Source organism: Carettochelys insculpta, chromosome 1, assembly GCF_033958435.1.
Source record: "Carettochelys insculpta isolate YL-2023 chromosome 1, ASM3395843v1, whole genome shotgun sequence".
Taxonomy (NCBI): domain Eukaryota; kingdom Metazoa; phylum Chordata; order Testudines; family Carettochelyidae; genus Carettochelys; species Carettochelys insculpta.
This window is the reverse complement of record NC_134137.1, coordinates 343,771,079-343,794,685: the sequence shown is the minus strand read 5'-3', so window position 1 is coordinate 343,794,685 and position 23,607 is coordinate 343,771,079. Positions and strand designations below refer to the sequence as shown.

At 43.7% G+C, this 23,607-nt stretch overlaps 1 protein-coding gene across 3 annotated transcripts in view; it reads left to right on the top strand.

Moving 5' to 3' along the window:
• Positions 1–13,403: 13,403 nt before the first annotated feature.
• ZBED4 (zinc finger BED-type containing 4) overlaps positions 13,404–23,607 on the top strand; it is a 35,675-nt gene continuing 25,471 nt past the window's right edge. The window contains exons 1-2 of one of the 3 annotated variants that reach the window (XM_075015757.1): positions 13,404–13,566; positions 22,153–22,205. The gene's annotated coding sequence lies outside the window, so the exon portion shown is untranslated. Of the gene's footprint in view, positions 13,567–14,908; positions 14,927–22,152; positions 22,206–23,607 lie in introns of those variants that run through there. The other 2 variants (XM_075015768.1, XM_075015748.1) reach the window with 2 other exon arrangements.

The following is a 23,607-nucleotide window of genomic DNA, read 5'->3' as shown; positions in this document are numbered from 1 at the left end:
GAAAGAAACATTCTGGCATTTACCGATCAGCTACAGATGGTGGAGTGCCAGTTCCGGGCCTATGGAAACAAGCACTAGCTAGTGCGATTACATCATTTTGTACATACCAGATCACGAGCAGTGACTACAGGAATGTTTAGATGCTCTAGGATACAGAGCTCGTTTGAATCCTATACTGCAGCAATAACAAAATGAGTGCTTCATCTGACAGTGGCGAAATGAGTGGTGATAGCTGTGTGGAAGCTTGCAATGCCAGACTGCTACTACTGAACAATCAGGAATCAATTTGAAGTAAGGAAATTCTAAAGTTGGGAAGTTGCTGTTATGCAAGTGCTGGCCTATTAATCAGGTCCTGCTACAAGGGGCTTTGACTGCACCAGGTGCAGGATAGTGAATGATTCTGCAGTTTCCCAAACTGCAGTGGGGCAATAGACACCATGCATGTCCCAATTTTTGCATCAGACCACCTTGCCACAGAACACATGAACAGAACAAAAAGAGCTACATATTTTGGTGGGCCACCTATTTCAATGCAGTCCGCCACTCTAAAAAGGAAATGTCCAGAGATAAGAGCATAAGGGCCATAATGGGTCAAACCAAAGGCCCATCTAGCTTAGTCTCCTATCTTCTGAAAGTGGCCAATGCCAGGTGTCCCAGAAGAAATGAATAAAACAGGTAATTATCAAGTGATCCATCTCCCGTCACCTATTCCCAGCTTCTGGAAAACAGACGATGGGGACACCATCCTTGTCCATCATAGCTAACAGCTGTTGATGGACCTTTGCTCCATGAATGTATCCAGTTCTATTTTGAACCCTGTTATATTCCTCACCTTTACATCTTTTGGCAAAGAGTTCCACTGGTTGATTGTGCATTGTGAGAAGAAATGCTTCCTTTTGTTTGTTTTAAGCCTGCCGCCAATTCAGGTGACTTCAGGGCTCTGGGGGCACGGGTCAGGGAGTTTGGAGCGCAGGTGGTATTCTCTTCAATCCTGCCTGTCAGAGGTAGGGGCCCAGGCAGAGACAGGTGTATCCTGGAGGTGAATGCTTGGTTGTGTAGATGGTGTCACCAGGAAGGCTTTGGTTTCTTTGACCACGGGATCCTTTTCCGGGAAGGACTGTTAGGCAGAGATGGCATTCACCTTTCGAGGAGGGGGAAGACCATATTCGGACACAGGCTGGCTAACCTAGTGAGGAGGGCTTTAAACTAGGTTCGACGGGGGCAGGGGAGCAAAGCCTGCAGGTAAGTGGAGAGCATGGATACCTGGGAGATGAACTTGAAATGGGAGGGAGTATGGGCTACACTGGGAGAGTAAAAAGAGGGCCAGGACAAAACTGGGAGGCAAGACCAAATCAATGTCTGAGATGCCTATATACAAATGCAAGAAGTATGGGAAATAAACAAGAAGAACTGGAAGTACTAATAAATGAATACAACTATGATATCGTTGGCATCACAGAAACTTGGTGGGATAATACTCATGATTGGAATGTTGGTATTGAAGGGTACAGCCTGCTTAGGAAGGACAGGCAGGGAAAGAAGGGAGGAGGTGTTGTCTTATATATTAAAAATGTACACACCTGGACAGAGGTGGAGATGGATGTAGGAGATGGATGGGTTGAAAGTCTCTGGGTTAGACTCAGAGGAGTTACAAACAAGGATGAGGTCCTACTAGGCGTCTACTACAGGCCCCCTAGTCAGGTGGAAGAGGTGGATGAGGCTTTCTTTAAACAGCTAACAAAATCATCCAGGGCCCAGAATTTGGTGGTGATGGGGGACTTCAACTATCCGGGTATATGTTGGGAAACTAATACAGCAGGGGACAGACTGTCCAATAAATTCTTGGATTGCATTGCAGACAACTTTTTATTCCAAAAGGTTGAAAAAGCTACCGGGGGGAAGCTGTTCTAGATTTAATTTTAACCAACAGGGAGGAAATTACTGAAAATTTGAAAGTGGAAGGATGCTTGGGTGAAAGCGATCATGAAATCATAGAGTTCACAATTCTAAGGAAGGGTAGAAGGGAAAACAGTACAATAGAGATAATGGATTTCAGGAAGGCATATTTTGGTAAACTCAGACAGCTGGTAGGTAAGGTCCCATGGGAAGCTAAACTGAGGGGAAAAACAGCTGAGGAAAGTTGGCAGTTTTTCAAAGGGACATTATTAAAGGCCCAAAAGCAAGCTATCCTGCTGTGTAGGAAAAATAGAAAACGTGGCAAAGACTGCCTTGGCTTGACCAGGAGATCTTGCATGATCTCAAACTAAAAAAAGGAATCGTATAAGAAATGGAAACTAGGACAAATTACAAAGGAAGAATATAGGCAAACAACACGAGCGTGCAGGAGCAAGATTAGAAAGGCTAAGGCACAAAATGAGCTCAAGCTAGCCACAAGCATAAAGGGAAACAAGAAGGCTTTTTACAAATACATTGGTAACAAGAGGAAGACCAAGGAGAGGGTAGGGCCATTGGTCAGTGACGATGGAGAAACAGTAACAGGGAATTTGGAAATGGCAGAGATGTTTAATGATTTCTTTGTTTCGGTCTTCACCGAGAAATCTGAAGCAATGCCTGACATAGAGAATACTAGTGAAAAAGGGGTAGGTTTAGAAGTTGAAATATGAAAAGAACAAATGAAAATTTACTTAGAAAAATTAGATGCCTGCAAATCACCAGGGCCTGATGAAATGCATCCTAGAATCCTCAAGGAACTGATAGAAGAGGTATCTGAGCCTTTAGCAATCATTTTTGGAAAATCATGGGAGACAGGAGAGATTCCAGAAGACTGGAAAAGGGCAAATATAGTACCCATTTATAAAAAGGGGAACAAGAATAACCCGGGAAACTACAAGCCAGTCAGCTTAACTTCTGTGCCAGGAAAGATAAGGGAGCAGGTCACTAAAGAAATCATCTGCAAGCAATTGGAAGGTGGTAAGGTGATAGGGAACAGCCAGCATGGTTTTGTTAAAAAAAGATCATGTCAAACCAATCTAATAGCTTTCTTTGATAGAATAACGAGCCTTGTGGATAAGGGAGAAGCGGTGGATGTGATATACCTAGACTTCAGTAAAGCATTTGACACGGTCTCACATAATATACTTATCAATAAACTACTCAAATACAACTTAGATGGGGCTACTATAAGGTGCGTGAACAACTGGCTGGATAACCATACCCAGAGAGTACTTATTAATGGCTTTCAATCCTGCTGGAAAAGAATAACTAGTGGGGTTCCGCAGGGGTCTGTTTTAGGACCGGTTCTGTTCAATATCTTCATTAACGATTTAGATATTGACATAGAAAGTACACTTATTAAGTTTGCAGATGATACCAAGCTGGGAGGGGTTGCAACTTCTTTGGAGGATAGGGTCATAATTCAAAAGGATCTGGATAAACTGGAGAAATGGGCTGAGGTAAACAGGATGAAATTTAATAAGGACAAATGCAAAGTGCTCCACTTAGGAAGGAACAATCAGTGTCACACATACAGAATGGGAAAGGACTGCCTAGGAATGAGTACAGCAGAAAGGGATCCAGGAGTTATAGTGGACCACAAGTTAAATATGAGTGAACAGTGTGATGCTGTTGCAAAAAAAAGCAAACATGATTCTAGGATGCATAAACAGGTGTGTTGTAAACAAAACATGAGAAGTCATTCTCCTGCTCTACTCTGTGCTGGTTAGGCCTCAGCTGGAGTATTGTGTCCAGTTCTGGGCACCGCAGTTCAGGAAGGATGTGGAGAAATTGGAGAGAGTCCAGAGGAGAGCAATGAGAATGATCAAAGGTCTAGAGAACATGACCTATGAAGGAAGGCTGAGAGAATTGGGCTTGTTTAGTTTGGAAAAGAGAAGATTGAGGGGGGACATGATAGCAGTTTTCAGGTATCTAAAAGGGTGTCATAAGGCAGAGGGAGGGAACTTGTTCTTCCTTGCCTCTGAGGATAGAACAAGAGGCAATGGACTTAAATTGCAGCAGGGGAGGTTCAGGTTGGACATGAGGAAAAAGTTCCTAACTGTCAAGGTGATCAAACACTGGAACGAATTGCCAAGGGAGGTGGTAGAATCTCCATCACTGGAGATATTTAAGAAGAGGTTAGATAGATGGCTTTCAGGGATGGTCTAGAAAGTGCTTGGTCCTGCTGTGGGGGCAGGGGGCTGGACTCGATGGCCTCTCGAGGTCCCTTCCAGTCCTACTATTCTATGACTCTATGATTCATCTCTTGTGTTATGAGGCGGATTAAATAAAATTGTATTTACTTTGTTCACATCAGTCATGATTTTTTATGTCCAGGAATCCGGGTATTTAGGGCCTGCAGAGCAAGGTGAGCATGGCTCTCTTGAAACTGAAGATCAACAAGAGTCTCCAGTGCATCTATTTGCCTCTAGAGAAGCGCTAGCATCACATACTGCATGTCTCTCATCTTGTGCTTTTCTTCTTGTCTGTGCTCTCTACCCTTGTCCAGTATGTGATGGTGATCCTGCAAGCTACATGCTCAGTCTCTCCGGCAACAAAGGCTTGCAAGACCTATTGGGAAATGTCATCCCACATCCTTTTCTGTCTCCTCCTTTGCTGGAACATGCAGATATACATATCTCACAGATCTAGGAAGGATCTCAAGAAATCACAGAGTCCAGCTGACTGCCTTCACAGCAGGACCTATCAGCATCCCTGACAGTTTTTTTTTTTTTTTTTTAAATCTTATCACCCTAGAAGCTTGAAAGGCCCCCTCAAGGATTGTACTCACAACCCTGCGTTTGCAAGTCCAATACTCTTGCCACTGAACTATCTGAACTGCTTCATCAGTATGGCACCAGTCCCAGACATGATGAATATAGCCTGAGTAGAGGGAACAAGTTGAGACAATAAGCGGTGAGAGATTGCTCACAAGCATAAGTATACACAGATAAGGCCACTGACCTAAATGTTGATAGTGTTTTCAATAGGCAGGGACAAGAAGTCATGAGGCACCTTATAGACTAACATATTTTGGAGCATAAGTGGGTCTTTGCCCACAAAAGCTTATGGTCCAAAATATTTGTTAGTCTATAAGGTGCAACAGGACTTCTCGTTTTTGAAGATACAGACTAATACAGCTACCCCTCTGGCACTTGTCACCAATAGGCAGGGGTGGATTTAGCTGATGTATCACGGCTGAGGATAAGAGAGTCGCAAAGGGAAGAACTCTTGCACGTGTCTAGCTACCCTGGAGTCACGAGTAAGTCCTGGCTCCCTGTGCTACTGGATTCCCTGGTCATCTGTTCCTCATACAGCTCCTCTTTTTTTTTTTTTGTCCAACTCACTACTCTTCTACTCACTGTTCACTTCAGAGTCTTGTGACTCCAGGTCCCACGAAGTATCCACGGGGCTCTTATCTGTGGTTGTGGGATCTCCTCAGACATATAGACCATGTGTTATATAGGCAGCTTAACCCAAACACAGGATCCAATCTTACAGTTCTTACTTACTTGGATAATCAACTTAAAATCATATGCATAAGGCCAGAAGAAATCAAGATTTCATGAGGGCTTGCTATATAAATTTCTGTGTAAGTTATGAGGTAAATTTGTGTGGGTTCTTAATGTTTGGAGTCACTGAAGACACATTTTCTGTATCATGTTGCCTAAGTTTTTGGTTGTTTTCAGGTGGTTGTAAAGAAGCAAAGTTAAGGCTGTTTAGATTCTCAGTTGTACATTTCTGCTTTTTGCTTAAAAACCAAAACCAAAACAAGAATAGACCAGCCTTTAACAGAAGATTTTTGCATGAAAATTTTTGTTAAACATGCTTAGAGGTGTTGGGAGGCAGAAAGTAGGATACTCTGCAGAGCTCCTAAATTCTACAGAGAACCAAAAGCCAGCCAGCAGAAACACAGCGTAATCTGAATCTCTGAGTCTGTTCTCTATTTTCCCCCCCTCACCTCCAGCTTTGCCTCTGAATTCCATTTGAGGATAATAAGAGATTTCTATAAAGTCTACATCAGGACCATAGTTCCTTAGAATCTACTGTGAATGTCCTGAAGATTTTATCAAGTGTACAGAGAGGAAAACCCACGATAAGAATTTGGAGATGAGATAAGCTAAGGAAACTGGGAACAGAGGAGGATAGAGAATAATAGATGATGACACAGGCAGCCCTGAGGAACTAAGGAGCTCTGCAGGCACTCAGAAGAGCTCTACATGGCTCAAAAATTTCTCTCTCTCTCACCAGCTGAAGTAAGTCTAATAAAAGATTTCTCATATACCTTGTCTCCTGAAGAGAAATGGAACAGTTATGCAACACATAAGCTATGTCTATATTAGACATAGAAATCGACCCTGGATATACCATTAATTAAATATAGCTAACAGCATAGCTAAAATTGACTTATCAGCAGTCGACTTCAATGTCTGTCTACATGGAAGAAGGCCAACAGGAGCATTTCTCCTCTCAACCTTCCCTAATCCTCATCACTCGTTAGGAGTTCCAAGGGCGACTTTTACTTCAGAAAGCGTCGTTTTGCGCATACACAAAACAAAACCTCCGAAGATTGACCCTGAGCAGGTCAATCGTCCGCGGTAATGTGACTGTAGCTTAAGTGTTCTACAGAAGCTGCTTCACCTGAACAATTACTTTTAAAAAATTTTATCCATAGGAAACGAATAGGCCCATTTAACATTCATGAAATCATCTAACTTCCAACATAGCTTACTTCAGTAGGGTCATTCTGATCACCTTAAATGTGATGCTCAATAGGTTCTCAAATATGACTGTAAGATGTTGGGCCTGACCCTTTGAGAGCATGGGGCTGACAATCCTATTCAGTCAGTCAATCTGTGCCACAATGAACTGTCTTAGGTAGAGGGGTCAGGACTAACTAGAATCAGATGGGTGCTACAAAAAAGGCTGAGAAGATTCAGTTTACTACAGGAGAGTAATGGACAATAATAACCTAGTAGACAAAGGGACAAAAAGTTCCGTCAAACACAAGTTGATTCACAGAACTCTTTAAGTGAGGCACAGTGAACCTCCAGCAACCCAGCCAGACACAGTTTGAGAGGGTTAGACACTGCCAGGCTGCCACGCACTCTATTTACCTTAATATCCACAGGTACAGTGACTCTCAGCTCCCAGTGGCTGCAGTTCACTATTCTCAGCCTATGGGAGCTGCAGGAAGCAGTGTGGGCTGCGCCACTACTTCCCACAGCTCCCATTGGCCAGGAACAGCAAACCATAGCCAACAGGAACTCTCAAGAGCTGTACCTGTGGACCTTCCTTGGCGGTCACTCAATAACGAGAAGGACGTCTTCACCCTCCTATTTGTCAGCCCACTGATGGCTGATCAGCCCAATTCTGGAGCCACAGATCTTACCACAGAAAGGGCAGGTGTTGGTAGCTGTTCGAGGAGGTGGGGCAGTTTTTGATCCTCTTTTCTTCTTCTCTTCCTCTCCTTATCTGCACTGTAGCAGGACAACTCAAAGTGCACCGGCCCCTTACGGAATTATTGTTCTCCACTGAGGATGGTCGTGGGCAAGGTTCTCCCAAGGGTCGACAAGGATGCTGCACTTTTTCATGTGTGCCTTCAGAATGTCCTTATATTGCTCCCACTGGCCCCCAGTGCTCCTCTGTCCTTCCTCCAACTCAGAATCGGTTTTGGAGGCCCCGGTCACACATCCAAACCACATGACCAGTCCAACAAAGTTGTTCATCAATGATAACGGCTTGAATGGTCACGTTCAACTCTTCCAGGACACTAGTACTTGTGAACAAAGCATTTTGCAGCTTGCCAGTGGCTAACTGCTGGTGAACAGCATGCATCACATGGGCTGGTTATGGCCCACCCCGGGCTGAATCCTTACTCCCTCTCCAGTCAAGTGTAGCATAGGCTAGGATTAAAGTGATATTCCCTTTTCACTGATCTTTAGAAAGAATTTCACGGTTTAGATAGGAACAGTAAACATTGCTGAGAGCATTGGAAAGCAGGCATGTACAATATGCAACGCTGACAGACCTGGATTTCCAGCACCAGGAATAGAACCTCTAAGCATAACGCCTAAAGCCCTACACTCTACCACATGAGCTAAAGGCCAACTGGCTCTTAGCTGAGGCTGTAGAGCAGAGTCTTTGCTCACCCCAGATGAGGTCTCAGTACCTCTGGGTACTACAAATAGAAAAAACACAAAATGGATTTCCAGTCTTATTAGAGTGCCATCTCTGCTATACCTAAATTGAGAAAAACCTTCTGCTTAAAGGTTAATTTTTCTAAGTGCTCTCAAATCCACATGGTTACTTGGATTGCCTTGAAATTGGGTAGTTCATCTTGGTGGTTCCAAGTAGGATGATCTACACGAGGTTTCAGAGATATAGCCCTCTCCCCAAATACTTTTTCTTAAGGTTGACAAATTCTTTTGCACAGATGTAAGGATCAAACCAGTGATTAAAGTGTACACAAGGGCCAGTGTGCCTCTATCCTGTAACAATCTTGGATTGCCTTTTAAACATTTAATCCAAACAGGTCACCTTTATCACCCCAGGAGAGAAAACAACATCAAACCCACCTTGGATTTATAACACAAACAGTTCTGAAACTGTCGACAACTGTCATTTTATACCAACCTTCTCTCACATGCAGATAAGCAATAAGTTGACAGGCGAACTTCTCCCACCAATTTAGCTACCCACCTTGCAAGGAGTTCGATTAACAAGGACAACTGAAGAAACTGTCCCATCAGTGTAGAAGCATCTTCACTAAAGCAGTACTGTAGCACAGCTGCACCTCTGTAGTGTTAGAGAGGGAGCCATGTTAGTTTGTTTCTTCATGAAACAAAAAACCAGTCTTGTAGCACTTTAAAGACTAAATAAATGATTAACCAGGTAATGAGCTTTTGTGGGTCAGACTCACTTCTTCAGATTTTTTGTTAGTCTCTAAAGTGCTACAGACTTTTTGTTTGACTGTAGCATTGTACATGAAGGCAAGGCCATGATGTCAATAGCTGGACATTTACATCTCACAGAGCTGGCAGGGATCTTGAGAAGTCATCAAGTCCAGTTTCCTGACATCTTGGCAGAACCCAGCACCATCTCTAACAGCACCATCTCTAACATCCCTTAGACAAAGGGTCAATGGGCACAAAACAGACATCAAAACACTCCAGATCCACAAACCAGTTAGTCAACATTTTAATGGAATGGGGCATTCTGTCAACGACCTCAAGGTATGTTGAATAGTAACAGAAAGTAAGCCGTGCTAGTCTATACACTATCAAAACAAAAAGCAGTCAAGTAGCACTTTAAAGACTAGCAAAATAGTTTATTAGGTGAGCTTTCGTGGGACAGACCCACTTCTTCAGACCATAGCCAGACCAGACCAGACTCAATATTTAAGGCACAGAGAACCAAAAACAGTAAGCAAGGAGGACAAATCAGAAAAAGATAATCAAGGTGAGCAAATCAGAGAGCGGAGGGGTGGGGGGGATGATCAAGAATTAGACTGAGTTAAGTATGCAGACGAGCCCCTATAGTGACTCAGAAAGTTCACATCACGATTTAAACCATATGTTAATGTTCCAAATTTGAATATAAATGTCAATTCGTCCACTTCCCTTTCTACAAAGGAGTGATAATTTCTTTTCAGTAACACACATACCTTGAGGTCATTGACAGAATGGCCCATTCCATTAAAATGTTGACTAACTGGTTTGTGGATCTGGAGTGTTTTGATGTCTGTTTTGTGCCCGTTGACCCTTTGTCTAAAGGGAAAGGGAAGTGGACGAATTGACATTTATATTCAAATTCGGAACATTAACACATGGTTTAAATCGTGATGTGAACTTTCTGAGTCACTATAGGGGCTCGTCTGCATACTTAACTCAATCTAATTCTTGATCTTCCCCCCCACCCCTCTACTCTCTGATTTGCTCACCTTGATTATCTTTTTCTGATTTGTCCTCCTTGCTTACTGTTTTTGGTTCTCTGTGCCTTAAATATTGAGTCTGGTCTGGTCTGGCTATGGTCTGAAGAAGTGGGTCTGTCCCATGAAAGCTCACCTAATAAACTATTTTGCTAGTCTTTAAAGTGCTACTTGACTGCTTTTTGTTTTGATAGTGTATAGACTAGCACGGCTTACTCTCTGTTACCATCTCTAACAGATATTTGTTTACACCTATTTGCCCCAGCCTGTAAGTGGCTTCCTCAAGGATGGAGCTCACAACCAAGGATTTAGGAGGCCCATGCTCAAACCATTTACCCAACCTAGTGCACTGCGGCCATTAAATCTTTGGGGGAATAACACTGAAAACACTATTCCAACAAGTTTTGCATTCTCAGCAGCTGCATGCCTATCTCGCCTAACACTCAAGTGCCAAACAGATTATGCTGCATGTATACAGGTAGGCTGGGTCTACACAGCACAACTTTCATGACAGATCCATGCTCATGAGAAGCCTCAAAATTGCAAATGGCCACTCATTAGCAGGTTCCTGTGGCTTGTTAGCATAGCCATGCGAGAGCTCAGTCTCAGCAGAAGGGGGTGTCGGTAGTAAAGAGGCTGTGTGGGCGTGCCCCTGCCGGCAAAAAGCCCCTCTGTCGCCAGACCTTTATGCCTGAAAAAAATTCAAGCATAAGGGTCTGGCAACAAAGGGGCTTTTTGCCAGCAGATGCATGCCCACACACCCTCTTTACTGCCAGCACCCCTCCCACCTCAAGACCGAGCTCTCACGTGGCTACGGTAATGAGTGGCCATTTGCAATTTTGAGGCTGCTCATTTGCATGGGTCTGCTGGTAAAGCCGTGCTGTGTACACCTCGCCGTAGAGTGCCCACAAGCTTTCTAACCAGCCACAACTCACAAGTTGCGTGGGTCAAGAAGACATCCACTCAATTTGATCAGCCGTAGGGCACTCTAAATTCATAACCCACCTTGACCAGAAATCTGGTGGGTACTGGCATGCTGCTACAATGTGCTTCTGTCAAAATGATTTTAAACTTGGGGAACTATCATAAGGTATGCAAACAATTTCCTCTGGTGCATCTGGCACTGGCCACTTTCCAAAGACAGGGTACTGGGCTAAGTGACTCTTTGGTCTGGCCCCGTATGGCTGCTCTTACGTATTTATCTCCAGACAGCAATTCCTTCCCAGGGTGGACAGATAAAAGAAATGAACAATCAAAACATGTTTACTACCCTAACAGGAAAGATGCACATCAAAACTGACTAGCAGAGAGCAATGACTAGTCCATGATGAGACATCAAACCTTTGTGAAGCCCTCTCAAAGGCAGCAGCCAAATCAGTTTTGAATAAGACCCAAAACATTTAGTGAAGACCTACCTAGTACAGGAGATAGCTAAACTGCAAAAATGTAGAGGAAATATATTCTTCATGCCAACTGTTGATGTGTGTTCTGGAGATCCCCAAATGCCTGGAGAAAGGCGCAAGTGTACTGTGACTACAAGCATGAACAAAGACCTTTTCTCAAAAGCTGTATATAATTTTTATCCCCAAAATATGGTAAGCATCATTCTTATTTGGCACATTGAAGAGTGAGATTAGATTCCAAACTTATCACTTCTAATATGATTTAACGGTAAGAGTAGTAGAGAAGCTATCATATCCCTAAGCAAATAAGGAAACCATAAGTACTCTGGATAACATACATATTTGGGGATTATTGAAGAAAGCACACAAGCTCACATTATTTTAGGGGTGGGAGAGAGCAGTATTTGGGCTATGAACATGAACACAAGGCTCTGGCTAGAGTACGGGCACATCCATACTTACAGGAATATCAACGCTCTGTAGATAGATCTTCCGGGGTTCAACTTAGTGCATTTAGCAGGGATGCACTACATTAAACATTCAGGGCATTCCCATCAACCCCCCTATGCCTCACAGTTGTGAGAAATAAGGAACGTTGACCTCCCCCTAGGGTGACAGCAGAGAAAGTCCACCTAAGCTATGTTGACTCCAGCTATACTTTTCTCATAGCTGAAGTTGTGTATCTTCAATTGACTTTTTCCCCCAGTGCAGACCTGCCCTAAGTGATGAACAAAACGCAGATTACAGTAAACCCTCAATTTAACAGGTTAACTAAGGGAAGAGGTGTCCATTAAATACAAAGGGTTTACTACCCACCACACCCACTAGGCTCCCCCAGACCCAGTCCACCCCCCCCGCCCCCTCACAAAGGTGGGGACTCCCTACTGGAGCTGGAACCCCAGAGCCTGCCATATAGCTGGAGCTGCCAAACCACAAATGGGACTCTGCTGCACACCACGTGCGGCTGGAGGCGCCCCAACACACGTGCCTGGAGCTGCCTCACTGCACACAGTTGGAGGAACTGCCACATAGCAGTGGTTAAGTCCCTTAACTTTTTTGGGGGGATTGGGAGAATTAAGATTTCACAGACTCCAGTAACAATGGGGTTTGTCTGTTGTTCCCGAAATCTGCTAAATCAGGGTCTGTAAAATAGAGGGTTTACTGTACACCAGTGTCATTGGATTGATCACGTTATGAACGTGGATGATACAGTGATACCAAACATTGTCTTCCAAGGCTCACGCACAGCGCTCTACCGTCAGTCATTGTTAGCATAATAAAGACATCTTAAAGACCAGCATGAAGTGATATGGCATATCTCCCAGTAATCTGAAAATCTGAGCTCAGGACAGATTGACCTGGCAGCAGATCATGGTACAAGCTCTCGAATCCTTTGAGAGTCAACATACCACCCAGGCGTTACAGGAAAAGCGTAAAATAAAAATACAACAGCCGCAGTTGGCGGGTTTTCACGTGACATCTGGAATCAGCTCTGCAGTTCTAGGATTGATTTAGTCGCTCAGTAACGGCGTCAGAGACGATGCGATCCGTCGATCGACAGCTTCGTCCACGTGCGCGCACACAGTGACAACTGCTCAAGGGAGCTCTTCAGAGAGGCAGTGGTACCAGGAAACCCGGGAGCTCGCCCAGCATTCAGTGGCTCGGAGATGGGCACCGCGCTAGCGAAGGTCTCCCAAGCTGCCCAACGGCGTGTCGCCTTTCAGCAGCGCCGGGGTCAGGACTCCCCTAGCAGCCCACCATGGCTCCACCCAGGCTGGCGCTGCCAGGCTCTCCCTCCTCCTCTCGCAGCCCAGAAAGCCCCGCATCGGCGGGGCCGGACGACAGTCGGTGCCAGGCCCCGCCGACAAGGCACCTGAGCTCACTCACCGTCCTCCTCCGCTGAGGAAGAAGGCGCGGCTACGCGCAGGGCCTAGCAGCCGCTCAGCCCCACACAGGTCCCGGGAGCGCTCATTCGGCAGCGGGACCCCAAGGCGCCTGGGGCGGCCATTTTGCATAGCTTTGCCGGTACGTTAGGCGCTGTACGTGGTGACGCTGCGTTCCGCTGCGTGCCCCGCCCCCGCGCGCGGCGCTTGCGCGGTGTGCGCTGTGGCGGCCGGGCTGGGGGAGCCGATTAGCGTCGCGGCGGCGGCGGCAGCTGGAGACAAAGCGCCCGACTAATGAATGGGACGGTCCTGCCTGACCCTTCCCGTTAACTCCTTCAGGCCCGGCCGGGTGGCGGTAACTGGCGGCCTCGCGCTTCTGCAGCGGGTGACCGGCGAGGTGAGTGGTCGCGCTGTGGCGCGGGGCGGGGGCTGGAGCTGGAGCGGGACTTTCTGGTTCTCCCTCTCCCCGGGCTCTCGCCGCCAGCTGCCTCTGCGCTGCCAGCTGCCCGAGGCTTTGCTTGAGCGCCCGTGAGGCCCCGGCTCCTGGGTCTCCCTGCCGCCCGGTTCTGGTTGGGAGCTGTCGCAGGGCAGCGCCGTCAGGCCGGGAAGGGGGCGTGCGGCAGCGAGGCACAGGAAGCGGGGGACTAGGCCCCTGGTGCTGCTCATTCGCTCTATTGTTCCTGAAGCCTGAGGAGGGGGCTCTGTTGGGCGGGGGTGCCCGGTACCGCTCCCCTGGGTGGGGCTCTCCCCAATCCAGGTGGTGAGGGCGCGGGTCTGTCGTGCCCGGGGGAGTACTGTGTTCCTCTCCTCGGGCCTACCAGGCTTGGGCGGAGGGCCCCCGGCGGGCCCTCCTCGGAGGCCCGGGGCCCGCTTCCCATGCATGGCAGCGCCCTTCATTGTCTCCGTCCGTCGCTGTCCTCCGCGCACAGCGCTAGGCCATCCAGCACCCCTCCCCCGCCCTCCGGGACTGCGCCCTCCCCGCCCAGAGGCCGCGGGAGGAACCGGGCCCTTCGCTTGGCGGCGGGAGGGAGAAGTGACCATGTGGCCAACGTGAACCCGATCTAAGATGGCTAAGAGTGAGTAAGAATAGCCCAGGGCCCCGCTCGGCAGGCGGTGCGCTCTTCAGGGCTGAGATTGCAGGTTCCGACTTGAAGTGCACGTCGAGGTGTGGACTGGCCGGCTCTGGGGAGCTCCCTGCCCAGTGTACTGCAGCGAGGTGTTTGGTGTGTGAGGCGGAGGCTAAGGTGGAAAGTGTGTGCTCAACAAGACACTCCCCCGCCCCTTTTGTGTACGCACAAGCTGAGATGAAAAGTGCGTGCTGGACTCGGACACAAACAAGCCTCAAACGAGACTCTAGGCACCCGATCAAAATGATTGTTTTTTGAGGGAGACACTAGATTTTGGGGGGAGGGGAGATCCATTAGCAATAATATAGGTCTGTCAATTGCTGCCTCCTTTGAGGGTCCTCAGTCCTGCAGTCTTATGCTGACAAAACTTTCCTTGGTTTAAAGAGAGGCAGGCATGTAAAGACTGCAGAATTTGACTGTCATCTATTCCAGTGCAGTTTGAAATACTAAAATTTTAATTTTTTAACAAACATCTTTAAAATACATCTGTACATGTTTTTGGAACTTTATTACATTTCTAAAACAGTGGTATGCTTCCTTGTTGCACAGCAGTTCCATTATAACAGATGTTAGGTATTTTGAGAAACAGTCTGCACGTGCAAGATTATCTCAATTGTGAAAATATTAAAGGTATGCAAGTTCAATTGTGAAAGGTCCTGTTGGCATAAATAACCTGTATGTGTTTTAGGAATATGTATTTCTTGTAGGATTATGAAAAAAAAATCTGATTTTTCTGCTTCTCGTCTTACCATTTATATATAAGGAATAACAGGAGTATCTGGAATCTGTTCTTTACTTGTTTTTCCAGAGGATTTCGTAGGCACTTTAGAGGTCTTTGCCTTTGCCTGTCTTGCATTAACTTAAAGGACACAATCTCATTTCAACCCCTATTAAAACAAACTTTTTGGGCTTTGCACTTTTTTTTCTTTTCCTTTTGAAAGGAAAAGTGGACACACTCTCTTACTCTTTCTTTAACAGTAACCTGTAACTTCCAGTGTGTGAGTGGGGAAGGAGAGGTGGTGGAGTCTGGAGAATCTGTCAGCATCCTTTTTCCCATTCAGAAAGTCACACCTATAACCATAAAAAGCACATTTTCTTTCAAATATTTTAATGATTGGATGAGGGAAGGGATATTATAATGGAAAGGTACAACTTTAAAGGGATTTGAATGGATGCAGAGAAAAAATAGACTTTTATATATGTTTGGTTTTTGCTTCTTTGTGATGATAAAGAAATCCTAAAAGACCTCCCCCTCATTTGATTTTATGTTGGAGATAAGAGTCCTGTCTGGCTTAGAAGAATGTTCATGACTACCCTGGAGAGAGCAAGTCTAGTATAGTTTTAAAGAGTCTATATTAGGGTTTCCTGTAGTGCCAATAGCCTGGTACCAAAATAGATTTTAGGGACAATGGGCAATTTTCTGTGTAAATGGGGTAACATAAGCAAAACTGAAACTGAATGGAGAATATATGAAATTTTGTTCTCACAAGACTGTAAAAACTCTTTCTTCGCTGAACCGCTTAATCACATTGTTTACAATTTAATATTTTTAATGACACCTGTTTAACTTAAATTGATGACACTTTGGATAAAGGAAGATTTTTGTTAGGCTAAACATTCAATTAGTGTGAGTGCTAGATATACAAAAATGTTTATACTGTGAACTGCATTCTTTGCAAAAACCTACTTGTCTCACTGCTACCTTATTCTCCCACCCTCTCCAAATCTATTTTTAATCCATCTGTTCAATCTTGTAATAAATCAAGATTGGAAGCTACATGGGGTAGAAACTGTCGTCTTGTAACTTGTCTGTATGGTACCTAGCCAAGGGTGGGGGTGGTGGAGAGGGCTGTGGACCATGATTAAGTTTTGTAAGCAATACCAAAGAGCAAATAGTAGTATATCTCTGATGCACACAGCCATCCAGGGACAATCAGAAGAGTCCAGAGTTCACACTGCTGGTATTTATAAAATTAAAACAAAAAATGAACTGTTACGGTCATCTATACAGAATGAGAGAAATTCAGAAGCCCACTTTAAGAAGTCTGTAAGGATGCTTTGGTGTTGTAGTGCGATAGTCAAAACAAAAAGTAGCACTTTAAAGACTAGCAAAATGGTTTATTAGGTGAGCTTTCTTGGGACAGGCCCACTTCTTCAGACCATAGCCAGACCAGAACTCACCTAATAAACCATTTTGCTAGTCTTTAAAGTGCTACTTCACTGCTTTTTGTTTTGATAGTGTATAGACTAGCACGGCTTCCTCTCTGTTCCTAATGCGATAATGTATGGGATCTTCCAACCAGATTTTCTTAACTAGTAGAACCCATTAAAATGCTTTTGCTTAGTTTGTTGGGACATAGCTGATCTTCTTGCAGCACTCCCCCAGCAGGCATGTGTTAATCTCTCTCTCATTTTTCCATGACTTAACTGAAGACTACCTTTGGGAATCTGTTTCTGGGTAAGGAGGGGTTAGGACTGAGGGACATGAGCTCTTACATGTTCTGTCTTCTCTTTCTTTCTGAACACACCATACTGCCTCATATCCCTCACCGCAGTCAACATGCAACTGCCAGGGTAAGTCTGCAAAGGTCAAGGGAAGAAGAATTCACTCTTTCCACCCCCAGGCCAGGAAATCTCCATGTAGGAGAAAATCTGGCTTTGAGGGGTTTTTTTTTCATACTTAGAAATTATCAGTATCCCAAAAGAACAATACTGTACTTTGTGCTTAGCTGTTGCAGCAGGATACATTGCAGGGAAATAAAGTAGTCTTATTTTCTTAACCAGATTTCCAGAGGGGCAGCTGTGTTAGTCTGTTTTAGCAAAAACAAGGGAGTTCTATGGCACCTTAAAGACTAACATTTATGTGAGCCTAAGCTTTGTCTCCAGATGCATCTGACAATGGTGGATCCAGCCCATGAAAACTTATACTCAAATAAATGTTAGTCTTTATGATGCCACAGGACTCCTCATCAGTTTTATTTAAACAGTTAATTATACTCCTAATAATAACTGAAGCAATCAAAAAGCTGCAAGTATTAGGCCTTTTTAGATAGAAGGGGAGATCAGTTTGATAATTCAGACTTACCTACTTATCATTAGCCATAGAACTTCACCCAGCAGGTCCGATACCTTGATCATAGATTGAAAACCTAAACAGATTATAATAGTAATTCTGGTACTGCTCCCCAGTACCTTTGTACAGGTTGAATCTCTTTAATCTGACACTCTCTTCCAGCAAATCATAATTCAGCATGATTTTATTTATCCGGATGACCACTTACCACGGGTATGGCCAAGTTTCCCATGGTCCCCTGAAGGTTGTTTGAGAGCCAGGACTGATGGATATAATGGTCCATGTTGTTATATAGCTGTAATTTACCTCTAAATATCTTCTAAGAGGCCAGTAAGCAGTGGAAGTACAGTATTGGTAATGCTGATATGGACCATATTGACTTCCTGTGTTTGGGGAAATTCTCCCATTTCATGCTGGTCCGGTCCCGAGCGTGTTGGACTAGAGAAGTTCAATCTGTAGTTATATTTCGAGTATATTGTTAATTATTTTCACTAGTGAAAATGGCTATATGTTTAAAAATTCATTTGTCTAAACTGTTTGCTTTTGTAGAAGTTTGGAAATATATTTTTACCCTGATAAATGTGCCCTTTTGTGATTGCCAGAAGGTGCTCTACTTTCTGTGCCACTGTTTCTTTGTCCTTGCATTTGCACCAGCATCATTAGTGTCAGCAGAAATGTGCACAACTGTGCAACTGTTAATTTCAGCTGCTGAACTAACAGGTGAAGTACATGCTGATTTTGATGTGTCAAAAACTGTGTGGGTTTTAAAATAAATTGGAACATAAAGGTGCAACCAGGTTATAACTTAATTTTTACTGACATTGTCTGATGGTATTCTTGTCACACAGTACTTTGGTATTGGATAATTTATTACGCTATGGAATGAGCGGAGTAGGAAAACATAGTATGGGTATTTGTCCCATATATAATCTAAAAATATAATGATTTTTTTCTTGAACTCTTGAAAACTTTAAATGGTGCTTTTAAAACATGTTGATCTTTCTGAGATTCATGGGCTGCATCTACACTTGCCCCCTTCTTCGAAGGGGGCATGGTAATCAGCCTAATTGGAGAATACCAATGAAGTGCTGTGATGAATATGCAGCACTTCATTAGGCTAATTCTCCCAACAGCAATTTCTAAGTGCCAAACTTCCAAGTGCTGTCATGCATGTAGCCATGGGCACTTTGAAGAACCTGTGCAACTTCTAAGTGCCCTTACTCCCCAAACTTCAAAGTTGCTATGGGGAGAATTAGCTTAATGAAGTGCTGTGTATTCACCACAGCACTTCATTAGTATTCTCCGATCAGGCTGATTGCCAAGCCCCCTTCAAAGAAGGGGGCAAGTGTAGACATAGCCTATGAATCTCAGAAAGATCATGTCTGCACTTGCCCCCTTCTTTGGAGGGGGCTGGTAATCAGCCTGATCGGAGAATACTAATGAAGAATACTAAATGAAGAATACTAATACTGTGATGAATACATAGCACTTCATTAGGCTAATTCTCCCCATGACAACTTAGAAGTCTGGGGACTTAGAAGTTGAGCAGGTACTTCGATGTGTCCACGGCCACATGGTGTGCCGGCACTTTGAAGTTGCAGCGGTGAGAATTAGCGTAATGAAGTGCTGCATATTCATCGCAGCACTTCATTAGTATTCTCCAATCAGGCTGATTAGTAGACATAGCCATAGTGAAATAGTTCCCAGTAGAAGTTGGCACACTAAGTGTTACAGTATTGCTATCAATTTTTATTAATCTAGGAAACAAAGAATTCTATCAAATTGATAAGATAAAATTCTTTCTTTTTCAGTAATTTAAGTAATGAAGCGGGGCTGAACAAGGATTGATTATTCAGTTCAAACTTAGAGAGTTATTAATTAATTTTTATCGCTGTCTAGAAGCTTGCTGCATTATGTTAAAGGAAATGATAGCTTTTCCAGGCAGTGAAGTATGATTGCTTTTACTAGATCTGTGCAAAATTTATTTGTCTGTAGTTTCAGCTACTTAAAATTTCATTTTATTTGCTGGATTAAAGAAAGATCTATCTTTGCATTGAAAGCACCAATTTTGACTTATTAATACAAAAGCTATCATTGCACAAACAATGTGTTTTCATAGGCAACACATATTAGGGATGTAAAATCCCATTCAGTTAGTGAATCAGTTAAATGCTATGTTTAATGGGTTAACTGACGAATTAGGTCGAGGGGGCAGTATGGGAGGCCACTCCAGCCCATCTGACAGCTGGAGCACTTCTACTCACAGTGCTGTGGACCAGGGCGTTCTGGCCCTGCTGGAGTAGCTTCTGTCCGCAGCTCATGCCATGGGGTGGGGGTCCCCCAGCCTGGCTGAAGCAGTCCCCTTCCACCGCAGACCTGGGCGCACCTCAGTTCAGCCCTATGGGGCTGGCGCAATCCCATGCCTGTGGTGGGCAGGAGGCTGTTCCAGTCCCTGCTGGTTAACTGTAACCAGTGAGGCTAACTGGTTAAACGTTAACATCCCTAGATCAAATCTGTGCTTCATTACTGGTCTCTCTTCCCAAGAAGATGGACATGGTTTTACATTTTAAAGTTTGTGTCTTAGTGGTAATTCTCAAATGTTCTCTTTTGAATTTACAACAAAAATCAGAAAACCTTCAATTTCAAATACTTTTTTTCTTTATAAATATTTCACATATTTGTAACCAGCCTATAGAGAAGACCCTACCAGATTTACAGCCATGGAAAATATATCATGGACTGTGAAATCTGGTGTCCTCCTCCGGTCTTTTGTGTGTGTTTTACTGTACTATACAGATTTCACAGAGGAGACCAGTGTTTCTTGAATTAGTGGCCCTGATTTAAAAGATAGTTGCAGAGGGAATTGCAGGGTTACTTTAGGAGTGTCACAGTATTGTCATCCTTTCTTCTGTGCTGCCTTCAGAGCTGGGCAACTGGAGAATGCTAGCTGTAATTTTGGCTTCTCTTGAAAGGCATCAGTGCAGAAATAAGGGTAAAAATAACACCTATGTTGCCCTTACCTCTGTACTGTTGCTCTCAGATCTGCAGGGTCAGAGAGTGGCAGTATTGCAGGTAGCAACACAGGAGCAGAGGTGCAATACCATACGATGCTGACCTTATTGTGTGCTGCTGCTGTTGGTAGTTCTGCTGTTAAGGGCTTGGTTCTTGGCCAGCAGCCACTACTCTCCAGCCGCGAAGGCAATGCTGCTTCCAGCAGTTGCTCAGAAGTAAGTGTAGCAATATCTCAACCTTCACATAATACTCTTGCAACCCTGGCACAACTACATTTTTGGTCAGGACTTCCACAGCTACAGTACCATGAAATATGAGATTTAAATATCTGACATGAAATGTACCATTTCTACAATCCTATGACTGTGAAATTGCCCAAAATAGACTGTCAGTTAGGTAGGGCCTTACCTAGAGATGGTGAGATGCTATAGTCTAGAGAATGGGAATGTGTATTGTTTGTTCCCAAGCATAACTTTCAATATTTCATGCTGATTCCCTCCATTACCTTGGGCAAGTCACTTAGCCCGCTCCGTGGTACCCCCTCCCCATGCTCTGATTCTCAATATGTTGATGTTGAAGTTTATAACAAATTATTTTAAAGATGTAACTTGCTATTTGTGCAGAGTAGTACTGATTATTGTAATTTTGTTGGTCTGAATTGCCCACACAGATCTTTTTGTGGAACCTCCTTTTGGCATTCACTCTCCATTTCGCCCTGCCCACTTGCAGGCACACACTGTACTGATTCCCCTCGCCCCATGTGGATTGTGGAGAAGGGGAGGGAGGAGATCGAAATATCTATCATTCACTGCAAAATCCAAGGATTTCATCATGGAGATATATATGTTGAGGATTATACCATTTCAGGTTCTTGAGCAGCCCTATGGGTTATCTGTCAGTGTTATGGCATTTGTTGGAGTTGTACTTTCAGATGTATGGAAGGCTGCAGAGCAGTAAATGACCATACTGAATAGCTCCTGTCTCCAGTTGAAAAATATGTGGGGCTAGAGGGGCACAGCCTTTAAAATTGCAGACCTCCAGCCCAGCTGCTCCCACTAAGAGAATCAGTTCTATGAAAAGTGTGTGTTTTAATATATACGTGAACTTAAGAGGGTTTTTCATCCTCCGGACTCTGTCCCTCTGTTCATGCACGGGATGAGGTCATTTGTGGCCATCTGTAATTATTCTCTGGTTCCTACTTAATTCAGAATACTTGTTTTTGGAGAAACAAATACAATGTGTTCTTGGTCTTGTACAGAAGTATGAGATATCCAGTTTATTGGAACAAATAACTTGCTGTCAAGTACATCTTCTGTCTGTAGTGTCATAAATTGACGGGCTTTTATGAGTGCACTGTTTTCATAGTGATGCTGGCTGTATGTGTGGATAGCATGTCTTGACCTCATTTTCAGGGGAAGATTCAGTATTGCCAATGCCAACCATCCAATAATTGCATCAGTTTCCCCAAAAAAAATCATGTTTTGGGTTGAAAGTTTGACTTTTCTAAAAATTACAATCAGCAAGTCATTTGTCTCTAGAAGATTTCTAGAGTTCAGATTTTCCAGCTTTTGTCCACAACTGAGTCTGAAAATTTAATTGAAAGCTGAATTATATCTGGTTATGACCCCAGGAGCTGGGACTTAAAGCAAAATAAATAAATAAATATGGACAACACTGCAAGATTTGGGACAAAATCACAATAGCACTGATAACACTGAATTTCTTATGTTTAAAATAAAAAAAAAAGGTTTTTTCTTTTCCCTTCCTTCAGATAGTGTGTGTTGAACCTGACATGAAGCCAATGGAACACAGTGGAGCAGATATGTAAGTCACTGTCAACCAACTGAGGGACAGCCCTCTTCTTTTTCCAGTTTGTGCCTCATTTTTTTCCTTCATGTACAGTAAGCTTTTGTGGTCAGAACTTGAAACCGTGAAAGTGACTTAACTTGTGCATCACAGAATAATTAAGTGTGAGGGGAATTGCATGACTGCTTGTAGAACTTAGAAGCAAATGTCTCATTTGTTCTCCTAAATGCATTAGTTGCTTTTGAAATAAACACTTGCCAAAATATCGAATGGCTTTTCATCTTCATCCTGTGAAAGGATAAGTTCTAGTCCTGAAGTCTCCCTCTGCATAGTCACTCTGATCAGAAAGCACAGGTCATCAGAAGAACAGTGTATGCTTTACTGCCTCTTTAAATAAAAGAGAGGACAAAAGCAGTGGGAAAGAGCTGCTTGTATTATGTTGATGTAGCTTGATGATAAATGGTATTCTTCTGTAAGGTTTCAGAATGTGTTGTTTCTCTTTAATACATCCAATTTAACATAAAATTAAAAATTGATAAATTCATTGGATCATATGGATAATGGCAGGAGGGGAACAAAGTATTTAGATAAATGTTGAGTGTGGAAACACAGGGTCACTAAATGCTATGGCTGTGTCCGCACTAGCAAGTTTTTCAAAAAAGCCACGCTCTTTAGAAAATTCCCACAGCACACTTACACACACAATACATTCTTTCGATATTAAATTGGAAGAACGCAGCACTTTTTCTGGTGACCTTCTTCCTCTCTTAGATGTGTGCCTTTTTTCAAAAGAGCAGTCGTCATGGTGCTGGATTTTTCGATCCCTGGCCTATGCTCTCGAAAGAGGAGTAGGCTGTGTGGACCGTCTCTGTCGAAAAAGCAGTTATATATATATTTTTTTTTTGGATCCACTTTTCTGTGTGTGGAAGCGCTGTTTCGAAAGAATTTTTTTTTCTGAAGAGCTCTTCTGGAAGAATTTCTTTCAAAGGATCACTGTAGCGTAGACGTAGTCTATAATAGCTTCAGATACTTTCTCAGAACTTAGCAAAAATTCAAAGAGCCGGTAACATGAAAGTTCTTCTAGGTCATATGTTGGCAGGAAGCCAGAGAGGTCCTATTGTGTACTAGTTGGGGATCTTTTCCTTATTTAGAGCTTAGTTAAGGTGAAACCAATTACCATGGCTGTCTAAGACAGAATTATAGTAATAGGGATGAAAAGAGCAGTTTCTCTCTCGCTGTAGTGGCCTTCCTGTTCAAATCTAGTATCCTGTAAAGGGACTTTCTGAAAATAGACAATATTGCTTTCACCAGAACTTGATGATATATCTTTTAATATTATTTAAAATTACATCTGTTGACGGTATTTTAAACTGAAAGATAATGTGCACATCAAAGTGAATTTTAGTTCCTACTTCACATC